This window comes from Podarcis erhardii (assembly GCF_964252035.2).
Source record: "Podarcis erhardii genome assembly, chromosome: 11".
In the NCBI taxonomy this organism is placed as follows: Eukaryota; Metazoa; Chordata; class Lepidosauria; order Squamata; family Lacertidae; genus Podarcis; species Podarcis erhardii.
Genome location: NC_138501.1, coordinates 20994915 through 21008826, shown reverse-complemented (window position 1 = coordinate 21008826; position 13912 = coordinate 20994915). Strand labels below are relative to the sequence as shown.

At 42.8% G+C, this 13912-nt stretch overlaps 1 protein-coding gene across 3 annotated transcripts in view; it reads right to left on the bottom strand.

The window, feature by feature from the left end:
* PJA2 (praja ring finger ubiquitin ligase 2) overlaps positions 1–3125 on the bottom strand; it is a 40590-nt gene extending 37465 nt beyond the window's left edge. For 2 of the 3 annotated variants that reach the window (XM_081880430.1, XM_081880435.1), the window contains exon 1: positions 2903–3058. The gene's annotated coding sequence lies outside the window, so the exon portion shown is untranslated. Of the gene's footprint in view, positions 1–2902 lie in introns of all 3 variants that reach the window. The other variant, XM_081880432.1, reaches the window with a different exon arrangement.
* Positions 3126–13912: the final 10787 nt, after the last annotated feature.

Sequence of the window (13912 nt, the reverse complement as noted above, 5' to 3'; positions counted from 1 at the left end):
TTCCCACAGTTGCTGGGAAACTCGAAATCAGCCACTGATTTGGTCAGGAAAGTACCTTGCTAATGTATGTGGTCTGATTTTATTGCAGATGTTCGAGGGATAATAATTCACATACACATAAAGTTATCAGCTGTCCATCCTGAGCCCTAGGTGAAACAAATGCAAGTCACAGAAGAAGAGTGGCCCTGCTAACATAAAATGGGCATTTTCTCTCTCTCTTCAGATTAGAAGTAACAGCCTGATCCTATCCACTGTCCAGCAATCTGATACACCAGACAAGCCTAGCGATGCACAAAGTGCTAGATTGGCCCGTGCAACAAGGCTATCGAAAGGATAGAGGCACTACCGGACTCCCTAATAACAGCAATAATGATAATAATGATTTTATTATTTGTACCCCACCCATCTGAATGGGTTGCAACAGGCACTCTGGACAGCTTCCAACATATATACCAACATTACTGGGCAGAGTAATGAGCTGGATGGGGTACTTATACCCCCAGCATTGTCGATACATGCTTAGAATGTGCCTTGAAATATATTATTATTATATTTAACCTATCAATTAATTTAATCTATTATTTAATCTATTATTAATTAATTAATTTGCATACCACCCAAAGATCTAACAGCATAAAATTATGAGAAATAATCCAGTTGGTACATCAGCCAGGACCATTCTTTGATGTGATAGTCTGGACAAAGGTATCCATGCTCTGGTGTCCCCATATGTAAGACTATTGCAAGGCATCGTGCATGAGGCTGCCTTCGAAACGTATCTAGAAGTGGCAGTTGATCTAAAAAGAGGTCTTCAAAATCTTAAATTGGGACCGGATGCTTTCATCTTATTGTTATTGATTTATCGGTGCTAGAATTTAACTTAAGGTTTAGGGGTGTCAAAGCTAATTTACCTGGAGTTAATAGCCAGACTCAGGTGTATTTACACTGTGTGATAACCCGTTAATCCTTTAATTACCACAGGTGAAGGCTAATTAAGTCAGACCCTGTGTGCTGGACAGTGTGCCAGTCATCCTTAATCCTGTGAAATTAACATGGGTTCAGAGGTAATGGAGTCAACCTAATTTCCTTCAAGGTGAGAGCCTGGGGGTATTAGCACAACAAAGTATCAATCACCAGGTCTGAGGAAGCAGGTGAGTGGGGCCTCCCTTTGTGTGTTACAGAAGGCCAGGGCTTAGGTTAGCAAGGTTAGAACAGGTAAGAAATGTGATCCTTGGAGGAAGGCTGCCAAGGGAGGGATGCTGCTGCCTTTGGAAGAAGCTGGTGCCGTTTGGGATGTGATGTTTGGAACTCCCTCCACAGCAAGCACAGTTTGTATACATGTGTAAATAAACCATATATCATAAAGATACCACAGACTCCACTGTGCCTCATTGGTCCAAAAGGAAACACAAACCCTGGGTTTAGAGCACCTGAGACCCTCACTGCTGTGGTGATTAGGGTGGTGTGCAACAATATAATGTTAGTGCCCAGGATCCATTTCCAAGGCAAGTTCAAAGTGCTGGTTTTAATTGCTAAAGGCCCTTAGTATCTTTGGACTATTGGATGCGGGTGGCGCTGTGGTCTAAACCACTGAGCCTCTTGGGCTTGCCGATCAGAAGGTCGGCGGTTCAAATTCCTGCGGCGGGGGGAGTTCCCATTGCTTGGTCCCAGCTCCTGCCAACCTAGCAGTTCGAAAGCACGCCAAAAAGTGCAAGTAGATAAACAGGTACCACAAGTAAACAGCATTTCCGTGGGCTGCTCTGGTGTCAGTGTTCTGTTGCGGCAGAAGCAGCTTAGTCATGCTGGCCACATGACCCGGAAAAATTGTCGGCAGACAACCGCTGGCTCCCTCTGCCTACAGAGCCTGATGAGCGCTGCAACTCCAGAGTCGTCTGTGACTGGACTTAATATTTAGGGGTCCTTTACCTTTTTATATCTTTGGACTAGGTTACCCAAGAAGTTAATTTCTTCCCAATATACATTCTCATTTGTCGCATTTTCTTCATGGCCATTTTGGCTCCAGGTAGATTTCTCTCTACCTGCCCCCCCCCCAATCTCTTTAAATAATGTGTGATCTTAATATCAGGGCTCTCAATGTCTCACCTGTGTGTTATTGTATATTTATGTTCCTAAACTAAATTTTGTCTCTTCCCTTGCAGGTAAATAAAATACTATGCTGCAGTTAATTTTATACGGTGGATTGATTGATTGATTGATTTTATTTTATGTCTTTGTGTAAGTTTTGCAGCTAGGGTAAGAGACCAGACTTTGGACCACAATCCCTGCAATAAGAACTGCATGGAAATCTTCCAATGATGCGCTTTCTCTACTCTTAAGTAGCAGCAGCTTTCTGACAGAGGTCTTTCATATCACTACAATGGTACCTCGGGTTACATACGCTTCAGGTTACATATGCTTCAGGTTACAGACTCCGCTAACCCAGAAATAGTACCTTGGGTTAAGAACTTTGCTTCAGGATGAGAACAGAAATTGTGCTCCGGCGGCACGGCAGCAGTGGGAGGCCCCATTAGCTAAAGGGGTGCTTCAGGTTAAGAACAGTTTCAGGTTAAGAATGGACCTCCAGAACGAATTAAGTACTTAACCTGAGGTACCACTGTATTTGCCTTTCCCCCCTACATATGCCTGGAATTGTATCTCAGATATTTCACATGCTATACCATCTTCCTGCCACCTTTGCATGCATAGCTCTAGTGACTTTTAACACTTGCGTAACTGGCAGAATAAAAAAATATTTACACAGGACAGTATTCAGATACTGTAGAATACCCCGGTCTGGCTGTTGTCTGGAAACCAGAATTAGGGAATATCTCACTTCCATTCATCTGCTGCAGTTGTACTGGCTGCTTATCAGCTTAAGGTCCCAAGTCAAATTGCCGCTTACCTGTAAAGCCATATGGAGGCTGGGCTTGGCGTACCTGAGCCTCTGCCTGATCATTGTGTGAGAGAGAAAGGAGGTGTGGTTTAAGGCTGCAATCCAAAGCACACTTACTTCTGAATAAACATGCTCTCTTAAGCACGTACAAGTCACCCATCCTCTTCAGCAATTGTGACATCGCTGGCTATTGCTTAGTGTTGTTATTGTATCATTGCTAAGGGACCTGTCTGTGAGCAATAGTGTGATTGGTAGACTAACTGTGCAGTTACTATGGGCTTTGTGAGAATGGTTGTTACTGTGCTGGTTGTGCTTGTGATGTTTTCAGTGTGTGGTTCTTACTGAGCACAAGATTCCAGCTAAGTAAAAGCTCAGCAATAGCCATCTTACCTAGACCATAGAACTGAGCGACAGACTCAGTGTGCTTAGCAACATAGTTCTAAAACTAATATAGGACCAGATCCTCCAAGTGCCCCTATTTTCCAGGGACGTCCCAAATTTACAGAATCCGTCCTTGTTTCTGATTTGATCCTAGAATGTCCACGTTTCCTTAGGACGTCCCTATTTTATCAGAGAAATGTTTGAGGGTATGGAGTTATCCGACCCCTGAGACATCTGAAGGCAGGCCTGTATAGGGAAGTTTTTTTAAAAAATGTTTAATGTTTTTATATATGTTGGAAGTCACCCAGAGTGACAACCCAGTCAGATAGGTGGGTTATAAATAGTAAATTATTATTATTATTATTATTATTATTATTATTATTATTATTTAGGACGTCCCTATTTTCATCAGAGAAATGTTGGAGGGTATGTAGGAATAGAGTCTGGGATATGAATTTGTGACTAGGGTGGCCACTTATGCATTGCCAAAAAAATAAAAGGGCACATTCAAGCAGAGGATCGTCCTCTGTAAAGTAGGGCACATGGTCCCCCTACTCTTGACACAATAGCAGTGATGGCCAAACTTGGCCCTCCAGCTGTTTTGGGACTACAACTCCCATCATCCTTTCTTAACAGGACCAGTGGTCAGGGATGATGGGAACTGTAGTCCCAAAAAAGCTGGAGGGCCAAGTTTGGCCATCACTGCAAATTAGAGTAAGAACTTTTGATGGCTGTGGACAGGATTCCTGCATTTCAGGGGGTGGGACTACACAACCCTTAGAATTCCCTTTCAGCTCTATAGTTCTATGATTCTATGAAACTCCAAAGGCTTTATCAGGCTGGACAATTGTGGGGAGATAGATGGGGAAAGGATAGGCCAGTGGGAGCTCACTTGCAGGGAAGCGGCAAGAGGAAATGGAATGAACTGAACATGGATGGGGAAAGCACTAGGGAAGGAATAGGAATTGGCATAAAGAGACCAGGCCTACAGGTAAAAGGAATATCAGTGACCTGGGGATTCTGTGCCAAGAAGACTGGGAAATAATCATATTGGGGACAGCTGAGATTAATTGAATCATAGCCTTAAATAAATGGTGTTTCTAACCCATCTTTCTCTTAATCATGGTGGCTAACAATGCAAATAACAGACAGCAACACAATAAGCTAAAACTCTTTTAACTAACAAAAATAGCATCTGCATTTGCTCTTTTTAAAAACAAAACAAAAAACCCACTGTCATTCTATTTTACCTTGTAAACCACCTAGAAAAAATTTGGTGTAAAAATAGATATATAAGTATTTATATACTGTTTCATACCAAAAAATAAAATAAAAATCCCTCCGCACTGAGAAGTGGATTTCAGTGAAATATTCCAGCCTAGTTTTACCTGTAATATGCTTGCCTCTATATCTTCTTTTTGATGGGAAGTGTTTGGTTCAGCCATGGGAGTTCCCACTTGTAGTTTGAAGTGTACAATTTTGACACAGGTTTACCATTTCAAGTGAGAACTAGGCCCTTGCAGACAATGCTGCATTTAGCTATGGCTTTCACAGGGCCCTTTTTGACCTGCCTTTTTCCCCCCAAGGAACAATATATTAGCACAATAAAGTATTGTAAGCAATACCTTTTAAAAGGTAGTCACAAAAGAGATGGCAAATTTGCAGAAAATATCATATATAGTTTCATCCTTTCTGTCAGAATTCACGTAAACAGCTTTCAAGCTAATATTGCTTATATAATACACAAATAAAAGAAAATGCGATACAACCCTATAGAGTGCCTCTTTGTATTTTCCTCGCTGTAATGTTTCCTTGTAACACAGCATCCATTTCTCATGGCAGTACATTATTTCTTCCCCCTCTGGTAGCGTTTAAGATGCTTTAGGTTTAGAACATGATTCTATGCTTCTGGTATGCCAGCTAGGGAGATAAAGACTTTTCAGAAGTCCCCTATACAGGTGTATTGTATTGTATACAGTGGTACCTTGGTTTTCAAACAGAATGCATTCTGGGAGTTGGTTTGACTCCCAGAACCATTCAAAAACCAAAACACGTGCAGCTGATGGACTATATGCAACTGGCCGAGATGACTGGCAGAATCCGAGACCTGGGAGAAGAGAGGATTGAGGAAGACTGGAAGAAATTTAAGATGTATTTACAAAAACATTGTAATTTGGCTGAATGTTAAGAAGGATGCTAGATTATAAAAAATTGGCCACCACTAAATTAGATTTAAATTTGATGATAAGTGAGATTAAAGAAAACATAATTTTTTTGGAGAATTGCTAGATTATATTTAAATGAGTGGATATAAGATCGTAAACAAGTTGATAATTTGCTTGGAAAAACCTTTTAACGATGTAAATGAGAGCGGGAGACGTGAGGGAGTCCAAAGAAGTGATGAAACCACGTTGTGATAGAAGTAAGATTGTTTATTATTTGTGCATTTGTATTCAAAAACTCTAATAAATATTTATAAAAAAACAAAAAACAAAAAACACGGGCACAACCCCCTCTCAGGGGTTGACCAAACCATTGAGTCCCTGGATTCCTTTAACGAAATACCCTTCACATAGGGATGGCAAGAGCGTTCTCCCATCCCTATCCCCTGAACCAGAGCCTATCCGCAACCTTACAAGTTGTGACGATTTGCTACGTGCCAGGCGAAACCCAAATGGCAACAGCCAATCCGCCAAGTGAGAAAATTCCTGCCGTGCCCCTGTACCAACGACAGACGGCATAGCAAGGTCAAGCGCACAAGCCCTAAAAATAGGGAGAGGTGGGCGGGTGTTCCGAATGCACGCGATGAAAGAGGAAGGTCTGGGTTACATGCATGGGTATAAATAGGTCTCTTGATCCCTTTGGCCTCTGCCCCATTGGCCCGATTAAACCCAGCATTGAGGGACCTCCAATCGGGTGTTGTGGCTGATCAATCAAACCCACCCACAACACAGGGTGTTGGTTTCCAGGTCTCACCGCAATACGTGCCCTCTTTAAGGGAGGACCCAATTTTTCTTATCTTTTTTGGAACCTCCTCAACAGCATATGGGGAAAAACTATGCCAAAAGGGGCAGCGGACTAAATCTGGCCTAGTCAGAATGCACCTCCCCCCTGACAAATTGAGAGTGTTGAATTTTTTTACAAGATGATTATGCATGCACTTATAGCTCTTGGCAATTTATTGAGTGAAATTGACTTGCCTGGTCACCAAGAGAAAGCTTTTGCTTATTCTGATGTTTGAGTAAAAACGTATTGTTAGTGTTATTATTAGAGCCATAGTGGCAAAGCAGTGAATATAATAGATTTCATTCTCAGGCAAGTAGCTTATATTGATTTCTCAAGGCTTTTCCACAGATATGCTGTCAAATGAAGACTCTACAAAATAAAAAGAGACCAGCAGCATGACAGAAATGAAGACAGATTTGCATTAAGGACATGTCAAGATATACAGAAACACATCCGGGTGCATGTTGTTCTATTGAAAGAGCCTGCTCCCAAAATATGTGCTGTTGAGAACAGATAGAGAAAAACATTCACTGTCAAATGCTTCTGCCTTTTCTTTCAAATTAATTGCTGTTCTCCCCCAAATATCAATTTACTAAGAAGAGTTTGCAAGGCGCCAGCTCACTGTGAAGTTATCTGCAATGCCAGTGGTCTTATTGACCATCTTGTTTTATGGAGCATGAAATAATAAGGTCAGGAAAACTTAGTGTTAGGATAGAATTTTCCCAGTTTCTCTCCAAGTAATTGTGAAAATGAGACACAGTGGTGGAAAATGCCTTATTGGTCCCATAGCCTAATGATGTTCCTGGGTTTGTTTGTTTAATATCAAGACTCCTTACTCTGAAGGGCTAAGGATGCTTTCAAAAAAACAAAGTCCCAGGTCAAATCATACTTGATCCACACTGTAACCCAGACACAACTTAGCATATGGAGAGAAGGAAGAAAAATTGCTTGCCATATAAAATATTGCACAAAGCAGGGGCAGATGACATAAGTAGCAAAACCAAACTGAGTAAAACAGATTGAAGATATTCAGCAATGCTCACATGGCAATATACTGGCGCAGAGTAGCAGACCTGCATGTAAACATGGATCAAGCACACATACACTCTTGATGTGCCCCTATATTTACCATTATGGAGCCCCAAAGGCTAGATGCACACAGCATTCTACAGAAAAGTAAGGAAAATGCACACATGTAAGGTCCATATAGTTTGAGAGCTGGACCATAAAGAAGGCTGATCGACGAACAATTGGTGCTTTTGAATTATGGTGCTGGAGGAGACTCTTGAGAGTCCCATGGACTGCAAGAAGATCAAACCTCTCCATTCTGAAGGAAATCAGCCCTGAGTGCTCACTGGAAGGACAGATCATGAAGCTGAGGCTCCAATACTTTGGCTACCTCATGAGAAGAGAAGACTCCCTGGAAAAGACCCTGATGCTGGGAAAGATGGAGGGCACAAGGAGAAGGGGACGACAGAAGACGAGATGCTTGGACAGTGTTCTTGAAGCTACAAACATGAGTTTGATCAAACTGCAGGAGGCAGTGGAAGACAGGAGTGCCTGGCGGGCTCTGGTCCATGGGGTCACGAAGAGTCAAAAACGACTAAACGACTAAACAACAAGATATGCATCAGACTCTGGTGTGCTAATTCCAGTGTGTATGTTTTGTAATGCATGGTTTTATTGCTGGGGGGTTGGGGAATAATTTTTTGTAACAATAAAAGTGACAAACATGAACAATACAGGTTTAAAAAACAGCAATTCATAATGCTATTAAGAAACTCAGGCATATGCAGTGCTTTCCCCCCCTGTCAGAACGCAGGGGTACGCATACCCCTAAACATTCTGTGAATCTCAGTTTGGCCTCATTGAGGGGCAGTATTTCAATATGAGTAGGAAAATGAGAGTACCCCTAAACATTTTTAAAGGAAAAAAGCACTGGGCATATGTAACCAAAGCCAGGTGTAAGAAAAGAAGAGGAGGAGGAGGAGAAATTAGAAGGAGGAAGACTTAGGAAAGGGAAGAGGAGGGAGGAAACAGGCTACTGCAGATTCCACATAGTGGATACATCACACAAACAGTTCCAGATAGGTGTCCTAGATCTCAACAGTATTTATTTTTGTGTGTGCGCCGCTGAACAAGCAGCTCTTTCATATGCAACAAGAAAAAAAGAGATGTTTCAGTCAATGAGCATCTGGAGGAACTGTTCTTTCCTTCCAGTGCTGCACGATCAGCTACTTGGCCACTCTAGGTCCAGATCTGGCATTTCTCCAATAAATTCCAGGATATTCGGACATAATGAAGTATAGCAGGGACATGTGAAAATTTTGGAGATACTTCTAGGACCAAGTTAATACAGGTAAGAACTTCTGCCCCAAATGGGGCCACAGCCACTGCAGGGTGAGACCAGGTCATGAGTTACGGTGCTGTTCCTGCCTCACCACAATGCCAACACATATTAGTAGATATGCTTTTGACAGAGACAATGGAAGGGGCAGGGTCCATAGGACGGAAAAACAAGTTTCTGTTGTGCATGATGTAGCCTAAGGTTGAAGGAGCAGAACCTGACAGCTGTTAATATTGACTGACATTGTTTCACATGCATAGGGAACTCCAGTTCTTTATTAATTCCAGTTTTTTAAAATATAAAAAACGTTTCTTAATTCTTACAGATGTTTAAATGGATTGAATATATCATTTCTCATCTTCAGCTTCCGGGTTTTATTTTTCCCGTTTATTTGTAATGTCCTAATCCCTCTGGCTTTTCGGGTGCCCTAGATTCTTTGCAAGCAGTAGGGCTGAATTTCAAATGCTTTTACAAGCAGAAAATAAACTGCAGCCTACCTTCATGATAAGCAAATAATAATAATAATAATAAAACACCAAACAAAACAAAAAAACCCTCTGAATCACCTTCAATAATTTGTGAGTTCCTATACTCTACTAAACTAGATCTTGAAATAAAATTCTTAAGAGTGTATTATATTTTCAAGCAGAGGTGTTTTCATTAAAGCACAAAAGGCTTTTGCGGCCTTTCTCACTTCACCACAGGACATTTCTAAATGGAATCATTTCTGCAAGTACTTTCCTCTCCTCCTCATTTCATGACTTAGAAGAGACATCAGTGGCCACACCTGGTGGCTGCCATTTTGTTTTCCTTGAAAAACAGCTATTTGAGGAAAATGCTGTGGTTGAAAGCTGTATCACTGTTGTGCTACATGGAAGTTCTGGTAACTAAAATAAATGAAATTTGAAAAGCTCATTTCAAAAGAAGAACGAAGATTTCACCTATCTTATGCTGGCATTGATCACCGTGTTCCTCTAGATCTGCGTACCTCTGATAGGGTGAAGGGTAGTGAATTATATTGCTGATACAGATACAATCCCATCCTACATATGGATGTGTGAGACACATTTGATGGCACAAACTGGCATTCCATTATAAGAAGTTGCTACCAAACATTAGGTGTCATAAGTTGCATCGGTTATCATGCCTTAAGGGTACCACATAGGTAAGATGTTTCTTGTTCTGCCCATGCCATGCCTTCACCACATTAAATGTGGTTGTTTAATTGGCCAAAGGCCTGGTTGAAGAGGAAAGTTTTTGCCTTCCGCCTAAAGATATGTAATGAAAATGCTAGTCGAGCTACCGTGGGGAGAGCAGTCCACAACTGGGGAGCCACTGCAGAAAAGGCCCTTCTTGTGTTGCTTCTTTGAACCTCTCATAGAGGGGGCACACAAAGAAGATCACAGGGCCCTGGTCAGTTCATATGGGGAAAGGAGGTCCTTGGTGTATCACGGTGTATCCTGAATGCTTAAGACTTTATAGGTCAAAATCAGCACTTGGAATTGGGCTCGGAAACTAACTGGCATATACTGCAGTTGGGCCAGGATCAGTGTAATATGCGCTAACTTTTGCATCCGGATTTTCACTTTTTGAAATATGGCAACCCTAGGCAACTTCCCAGCCATTTGGTCTAGGGAACCACCTACTAACAGTGCTTCAGTCTTCGCTGGCTTGAGCTTCAGTTTATTGGCTCTTGTCCAGTCCATTACCAGCATAGCAGCAACAATCTATGCTGCATAGGTGTCAAAGTTTCCCTTTTTTAAGGGAAAGTCCCTTATTCTGAATAGGATTCCTCACAAGAAAAGGGAAAAGTTGAGAGCTATAGCTGCCTCACAAATTAACTATCGTGGACTGATTTATGACGATAGCACAATGGTACTGTTGGTAACAATGCATTGCTGTGGAAGCCGCTTGCCAATATCCTAAACTAGGTGTTGCCAATGTGGTGACTTCCTGATGTTTTGAACCACACCTCCCATCATCCCCGGTCAAACTGGCTAGTTGATGGGAGTTGTAGTCCCTCCCTCCCCCCAGTTAATGGACATTGCCATTCAAAAGGTGCGTGTGCACTGTCCTATGATCAGTTATGTGGGGCTGGGCTTACTTGTCCCCCCAATACTATATTCAAGTTGGTACCCCTGTTGGCTATCTCTATCCTAAACAATCCTGCCAGAATTTTTAACATGTAAGACCTAATAATTTTAATGGGAGTTAATAATGTGCTTTATTTTTTCTTTTTCAATAGCAATACAGTCCGGCAGACACGTTACACACACAAGTAAATGAATGGGGTTGCAGACTGATAAATGCTGGGGGGGGGGGAGGCGTGTTTCACACTAGTGTAGCAAGTGTTACTTATGGAATATGCTTCAGCTCGCCTGTTATAGGGAGCTTGAAAAGCAGAAAGCAAATGACCTTTGTTTTTCCAAGTTTCGACACTTCTATTTTTGAAGCAAAGGAGGGAAATGAATCTTGTTGCAACAAAGTCTAATTAACTTTCACAGACATCTGGCAATTCTTCAGATCATAGGAAACAGCCTTATACAGTGGTACCTCGGGTTACATACACTTCAGGTTACATACGCTTCAGGTTATGTACGCTTCAGGTTACAGACTCCGCTAACCCAGAAATAGTGCTTCAGGTTAAGAACTTTGCTTCAGGATGAGAACAGAAATCTTGCTCTGGCGGCACGGCAGCAGTTCGAGGCCCCATTAGCTAAAGTGGTGCTTCAGGTTAAGAACAGTTTCAGGTTAAGAACGGACCTCTGGAACGAATTAAGTACTCAACCCAAGGTACCACTGTACAGAGTTGAAATGCTGCTTCATTTACCTTGGCATTATCTACAGCTGAGCGGGGAACTTATGGCCCTCCAGATGTGTTTGGACTTGACCCATGGTCAGGGATGATGGGAGTTGGAGAGCCACAGTTTCCCCACTTCTGGATTACTGTGAAAGGCAGCAGCTCTTCAAGGATCCAGGCAGGAGTCTATTCCAGCCCCAACTCAGGGATCTAGGACAGAGTTTCCGAAACTTGGGTCTCCAGCTGTTTTTGGACTACAACTCCTATCATCCCAAACTAGCAGGGCCAGTGGTCAGGGATGATGGGAACTGTAGTCCAAAACCAGTGGGAGACCCAAGTTTCAGAAACCCTGATCTAGGGATTGATCCTGGGAACTCCATCGTGTGATCCACCTGTGCTACAGCCCTTCCCTGATTAAAATTTTAAAGGTTCTTGTCCAGTTTGACTTTGATTTTGGATGTGATCCCATTGGCAGTCCAACTGCTCAAACTTCTGCTGGTTGTGCCTCTGTCACCTTTCCCCTTGGTGTCAAATTGCTGTAAGTTCTGGTAGCATTTTCCTCTCAGATGCTTGAAGGGTAAAATGCAGAATATTCTTCATGCAGAGTATGCGACTAAATCTGTCACCCTGGTCAGCAGTAGCTGGTGAGACTGCCCTTTTCAAAGTCAGCATCCTCTGTCCTTCCTTATTGCTGAAATAATAACGCTCTGTTGTTTGAAAGGACAGGTGCAAATGGGTTCATTAAAGTACTGCTGTAAGGCTTGCAGAGCTACCTGGGTGGAGATTATTAAGGGACTGCTGTTCCTATTTATTTTGTCCCAAAGCTGAGAAGAAAGTAATAAGACATCTCATTTTCCTTTGCATTATGTATGGGAGTGTGCTGCCTTTGAAAGGGCCCTGGGTCCACAGCAGTAGGACAACAGTATTTACTGTACACTCAGGGGTGGCTCCAGGATTAAGGGGATCCTCAGGGGAAAAAACATCTGGTGGATCCCTCTTTACCCCCCCTCCTGCCCCAGAAGGCTTATCTGGCAGAGGCAGACATCAGCAAGACCCACCAGGTTTCACTGAGCTCTAGTTGGCTGGACCTGGGAAGGTACCCGTTTATTTTCCCACAATGCATCTAGTGTTACTCTAGAGCAGTAGTCCCCAATTAGTGGTCTGTGTACCCCAGGGGACCCGCATAATCCAACCAGGAAGTCCTTGGCACCATTCACATGACAAAAAGTACCATTGAGATATCAATAGTTTCAAAACTAGGGGGCCCATGTGTTAAGTTCTGGGTGAACATATCAGACGACACAGTGATTCTTCAAACAGCTCTTGTTTATTCACAGGCCAGAACAGAACTGAACTGAAGGGTTCAGCCAGCCTGCTTATACAGTGGTGCCTCGCAAGACGAAAAGAATCCGTTCCGCGATTCTCTTCGTCTAGCGGTTTTTTCGTCTTGCAAAGCAAGCCCATTGACAGCTTAGCGGATTAGCGCTATTAGCGATCTAGCGGCTTTTAGCGATCAGCTGTTAAGCGGCTTATCAGCGGAACAGCTTATAAGCGGCTTAGCGGCTTAGGAAAGGGGGGGAGAGCGAAAAACCCCGCGGGAACTCGCAAGATTTTTTCGTCTTGCGAAGCAACCCCATAGAGAAATTCATTTAGCGAAGAGCCTCCAAAACGGAAAACCCTTTCGTCTAGCGGGTTTTCCGTCTTGCGAGGCATTCGTCTTGCGGGGCACCACTGTATAGAGCTCCACTAGAACGTAACAGTAATCATTTTCTGTAACTATCCAATCACTGAATGTCACTTTTGATCCCTTATTTGCATATGTGGACCTGAACTATCTACAGTATCCCCCTGCTGGCCCAGGGTGAGAACTTCAGTACATAACATCCCTCCCCACCAAGATAAGGCGTTAGTTACAATCGTAATGGTTTCCTTATATACAGCACTACACGTAATGGTTCAATTAGGCACAAAAGCATATCGGTTACATTTCACATACTTCCATTAGACCAACAGTGTTACATGTCCAACAACATAGTCCTTTAAATAAGTTGGGTGCTTGGAAACTCTGCCAGACAGTTTTTCTTTTGGAAAAACAGTCCACAGTACTTAGCTAATTGCAAACCACTGCTCCAGAGCATTGTGAGAAATCAGAGCCTTAATTATGTAGCACCTTTATAATCTAGGAAATACATATAAATTAATGTTCTGGTTCCCACTCTCAAACAAAAGACCTGGACTCTTGGTTTGGGAAATCCCAAAAGCTTTATTGATGAAATCAGTGTATGGTTAGCGGCAGCAGCATGGGCTGGGCAAGGGCTCCGTTCACCCTCCATACCCCACCCCCCTGGGGCATGTGCACCCTTGGGGCACCCCTGCATCCCCACACCACCCCAGGGCACGCCCCAGGCACCCATCCCACTTGCCTGTCACACCTGCTACCTTACTGAGTGGTGAGAGGCAAAAGTGGGCAGGACAATTACATTGG